The following is a 6,000-nucleotide window of genomic DNA, read 5'->3' as shown; positions in this document are numbered from 1 at the left end:
TTCCAGATTTTCTTTCTTCATTTTTGTTTCCTGAATAAGAAATATATCAGACCTTTGATCCCTTATCATATTCCTTACCACTTCTTGCTTGTGGATTCCATTGAGTCCACAAATATTCCATGAGAGGATCTTCATGCTTTAATTGATGAGCAAGCTTCCTGGATGGTGTGCTGCATTCCATCCATGATGTTTCTTCTTGCTTCCTCCTTCCTGATTTCATTCTTTTTTTTCCTTCCCACCAGGTTGATTTTATGACCAGGATCTGCCTTAGCCTTGCTTCTAGTTGAAGCAGGAGAGGTAGGAGAGGGGTCCCAGCTATTCTTCTTCTTTCTTCTTCTGACTTCTATCCAGGGAGGCTCTTCTTCTTCTTTACATAAATCAAACAAAGCATCTAGCCTGGCTAGTTGTTCTGATGTTGAAGCAGACAACCGTTCTAAGATTCTATTCACTATTACAGGGGGTTCCCTACTAACCGATTTTGTGGAGTTTTGAGACATTGGTTCCCCTTCCTTTTGTTCCTCCATAGAGTTCGGGATAGAGGAACGGTTCAGATCAACCTCCTCCGAACTCTAAGGGATTTGAGACTCCATAATACTTGCCTCTTCGAGATTATCCTTGGTTTCCTTCATTTGGGAAGGGTTGGTTTTGTCCTCAGTTGTCACTTTACCTTCTCCTTCCAATGCTTCCACTACAACTTGGAGGTCCCAGGGTTCAGCTTGGAGATCAGGAACAGAATCATTAGCTTTTCCTTCAGCTTCTCCATTTTTCTTGACTTGCATTTCTTTCTTCTTCCAAATCTTTTTGGGAACATGAGTAGCTTTCTTCCCTCCTTGAGGGCGGGCCTTTCCCCCCATTCTCTTTCCTTTAAATAATGGGTAGAATCCAGCCTTGTGGTCCACCTTCTTACAATGGAAGCATGCAAAAGGTACACTTTCATAGTCAATATTTTGGATTCTGCTTCCCAATCGAGAATGAAATTCTATAACTTGAGGCATATCCTTTCCTTCAGTCACTCCTACACATATCCTTGCATAGGTAAGTCTCTTCTTAGCTGCCGTTACAAGATCAATGGAAAGAAGCTATCCAAAAGACCTGGCAATGCCATCAAAGACATCCTCATGCCAGTATTCCATGGGCAATTTTGAGAGTCTAATCCAAACTGGAGCTTGGGATAGGAAATCATTATTCAAATCCAGATTGGAAGACCATTTCTGCAAGATTAAAGTAGATCTCCCCAGAGACTAGTTCCCTACGCACAGGATTCTGGAAAAGTCTTCTGAGCAAGAAAACTCAAAAGTCATGAAACCTTTAGCCATTGCTGTCACCTCTACATGCCCCTTTAAATCCCATTTGTTTCTGGTAAAAACCCTCACAACATCAATGTTGAGCCTTGGCCCTATATATTTTCCCACCAAAGTATTTGCCATACTATGGATATTATGGTCTATAATTTTTTGAGGAACTTCTAGAGAAAAGAAACCCTTCTCCTTGTCTGATTTATCAATGACTTTCGAGAATGTTGACTTAGCTGATGGTTTGACTCCAAATAGGTTCAACTAGCACCCCCAGGCCCCAAGCGGCCCACCACCCGAGTGAAGGGGAGGAATCTTCTCACCTGGGTGAGGGAGCAACTTTCATGGGTCCCCATCCTTTGAGGCATCTACATCATTCACCTCTGATTCTTGCCCTGTAGCTACAGATTGCCCCCGAATGCCCGTTTTCTCCCAATTCTCGCCTAGCTGCTGCTTCAAAAACCCATTCCTGCCTAGCTATTGATTCAAAAACCCATTCCCGCTCGCTCTGCATGCTCCACTCCCCATTGTCCTTACAATTATACTTTGAATCCAATGTTATTCAATTGTGCTACACTCAATAGATTATGCTTTAGTCCTTCAACCCATAAGCATTATCACATATAAGTTCATTGGTTAAAGAGATACATCCTTTTTCTTTTATGCAACAAGGTTTATTATTTTCAAATCTCACACTACCACCATCATAATATTTCATGTGTTCAAACTATGTTTTGTCTCCAATCATATGATGTGAGTAGCCACTATTAATAATCCATGTATCATTTTTATTAACATGAAAGATAAGTGTCATTTGATCTCCTTTATCATTAGATTCATCTTTTGTAGCAATATATACCATTTCATCTTCACTGTTATCAGAATCTTTAGCCATAAAACAAGAGTTCTTACCTTCTTCCTTAAAGTCCTTGTAGTTTTTGAATTCCTTCTTGCCTTTTTACTTATTACTTTTCTTTTCATCCTTGTTTTCTTTATTTGGGCACCTAGCAGTAATGTGACCAATTTCTTCACAAGAAAAATAGATTAGAGGAATTTTACCTTTGTACTTTCCTCTGCCTTTAGCATATTTCTTTGCAAGTAGGGCTTCAATAGCTTCAAGATCACTGTCAAAACTTTCTTCTATTTCTCCTTCACTTCCTAATTGATTGGCCTTTTATTTCTTACTCTTTTTCTTGAGTGAAATCTTGGCTTCAAATATAGACTCAATACCTTTGGAAATAGGAACATAGTTATCACAGTTATCTAACTCAAAATTTGTCAATCTTCCAACTATAGCATCCAAAGCTATATTGCTATTTGAATCACATCTCATCTCTTGAATAAAAAAAACTCTAATTGCATAAATAGAAACAAGGGTTTAGAGTACCTTTCTTACAACTATTTTGTCATCAATGTCTCCTCCAGATGCTTTGATTGCACTCACACTTGCTTTGATACTTTCCACATATTTTGCAATGTTTTCATCTTCTCTAATTTTCATTTGATCAAATTGACCTCTAAGTCTTTTTGCTTTAGCTCTTCTTAGATTTTCATCTCCTCCATAAATGTCTTTTAGTTTGATCCACATTGGATGAGTTGTAGTAAAGTCTTTTACTTCATTAAATTTAGCATAATTAAGAGTAGATGCAATATCAATCATCATGATGTTATGATTTTTTCTTTTCGGCAATGTCATCAACTGATAATGTTCTAGTGGGAGTTTTGTATTTAGAATCAAGATACTTACAACCTAAATCACTGATAGTTTTTAGATGTAACCTCATAATTCCTTACCATGCTACAAAGTTGTCTCGATTCAACCTGGGAATCTCTCTTCTGTAAGACATCTTGATCTTTAGCTTAGGCCCTCGAAATATTTTTTCCAAGCACCAAAAGCTCTGATACTAATTTTTAGAAATATAAGATGAGTAACTGAGAGGGGAGGGGTGAATCAATTGCCACTAAAATAAATCCCAGTTCCCTTAGATGTCAGTACAAAATAAACTCTAAAAACTAAATTATGTTGATGCTTGAAAAACACACAAAAAATGTTGTAACTCAGTAAACATTGAAAATGCTTGGCAAATACTTAACATGAAAATATTAAGATGTTAACTATGATTAATATCATTTAGTTTCAAACACATAAGAGAAATAGTATGAACACATTTGACACCAAGATTTAACGTGGAGATCCAATTTGGGAAAAACCATCAATTACAACTAGTTACTGATTCTCACTCTTTTGAAGTGAGCCTTGTTAGGAGCCAAACCTATTAAAAGTTACAAAAAAAACTATTAGATCTGACCTTGTTAGAGTATTTAATCACCCTATTAGGAGTGGCCTTATTAGATGATTTTGGACAATTCAATAGAAATGCCACCTTGTTAGAGGATTTACAAATAACTATTAAGCCAACTCTATTAAGAGAATTAGATCACTGCAACAATGGTTAGAGAGTAAGAATGAGATGACCTAATTTTAGATGCAACTGAATTGTTGATTATAGATCTCAATTCTAGCTTGTAGACTTGATCCTTCTTGATCAAATATATCTTTTTAGCTCTACAAAAATATTCTTCTTATCCTTCTGATTCCCTTCCTCTTAGCATCATTCAATTATCTTCCATTCATTCACACATTCTAAATTTCAACTTGATCTTATACTTATATCTTTCATATTGTCAAGTTGGCTAGAATACAACTTAGAATAATTAATATTCATCTTCTCAATTGGGTAGAACCAACAAAAAAATCAATTAAAATCAATATGCCAAAACAAGAAAATCCTTCATTAGCCGACCCTGTTCAGTAGACACTAACTTAGAATGATTTTCTTGTGTTGACCAAGTGAACTCAGTCAACACTGCATATATGCAAAGTTCGTTTGGTAACCAAGTGAGCTTAGTTAACACTAGTTTCATCCAACATTTCCTTCATTAACCAAGTGAGCTTGGTTAGCACTCATCTTCCACAAACTTTCCTTTGGCGCCTGAGTGAACTCAGTAGAAACTTTCTTCTGAACTAGGTAAACTTTGGAACGCTCGATAGACACAAAAACTATCTTCAATGTCCAAGTGAGCTTGACATACACTGACTAGTAATGACATGACATTTTGTGTGACATCAAATACAATACACAATTAATCAATTGTATTCAACAGTTTCTTGGCTAACCTTATTCCTTTTCTTAATTATAGCAATCTCCTAGTTAGAATTATTCCTTTTCCTAATTATAGCTACCTCCTAGCTAGAATTATTCTCTTTTATTTTTCCATTCATATCTCTATCATCCTTCCCCATTTTATTCTTCCCACCCACCCCCTTTTTACTATCCTCTAACTCTATGTCCTCATCTTTAGCTTACATATTTATGTCTAGCCCTACTTTTGGCTATCCTACTTAACCTTCTATAACCACAATCATTCTCTTCTTCTGAATCAACCATGTTAACATCATGTGAAGTTTCCATTTTACGCTTTGTTGTGATATGGCACACCCAAAAACCTTCTTGTGTTTTTTTTTTTTTAAATTACCAGAGGGAATAGAAGAAGGGGATGACTAGGGAGTTAGGGCCACAAAACAACCCTTGCCACTAGTGCCATTATGATTTTGTGGGTACTAGCTATCAATTAAATTAATGCAACAAGGAGGGAAAGGGGCTAGCTAAAAATTGGAAAGGAGATAGATTAGACCCTAGTGTAATGTTTAATGAATACAAGTAAATCTTTTACCTTTTTTCTAAGTTCTATTCCTAGTCTTTATGAAAATGGCTTACAAGTCACATATCAAAAATAATAAAAAGGAGACTTTATCATGATGCCTAAAGTGATTTAAAAGATGAAAATGGTAGCATTAGCAGGCACCAAATCTAGCTTTAAGGGTAAGGCAATTCATAAGCACAAGACACACCTCACTAAGGGCTTAGTGGGATCTTCATAGCTAAACCCACCTCTAAAACTCACAAGCTCTTCATGTTTTTTGAAATATCTGTTGACTATAGAAACCTATAGATTTAACATCATTACTTTTTGTAACCTATAGATTTATACAAACAAGTAAAAGCCTTTTTGTGAATATTAATTTTTCTTTAGTTGAGTTAGCTATACAATTGAAAAATAGCTTCAAGTAACCTTAGGAATAATTTTATTATTCTTTCAAGAGATTTCAAGAGAAAAAATACATCAAATTCATAGTTGTCTTGTGTAATAGTGACACTCAATACTAATAAAAATTATAGACAACAACAATGAACGAAGAGTGTGTGGGGAGGGAGAACAAGAGGAAGTCAATAATTTAAATATGTTTAAATAATAATGCATGACAACCATGAAATAATAATGTTTTGGTGAATGCATTTAAAGAATTTGAAGCTTTGCAACATAAGTAAACAAAAATGAATGTGGGCTCAACTAGGTGTTTTGGGAACACACTTTTAGAAAGAACACATGTTACTTAATGTATATATCCCTACTTGTAACCTTAAACACCTTTATCTTAGAAAGTTTGCAAAATGTCTTCTTAAAAATAATTATTATCTAGCAATAGTAAATGGAAGATTTAATGCTCCATTCTATGAAGGTAGACATGTTTAAGCATATGATGGTACAATATTAACACTATATAGGTTATCCACAACAAAACTATGAACCAAAAGCCTAGTAAAAAATATGAAAGGATCTAGATTTCTTTTAACATTGAACTTTT

Source organism: Cupressus sempervirens, chromosome 10 (assembly GCF_028749045.1).
Source record: "Cupressus sempervirens isolate cs-2001-9-10 chromosome 10, ASM2874904v1, whole genome shotgun sequence".
NCBI lineage: Eukaryota > Viridiplantae > Streptophyta > Pinopsida > Cupressales > Cupressaceae > Cupressus > Cupressus sempervirens.
Note: the sequence above shows the minus strand (reverse complement) of the source record.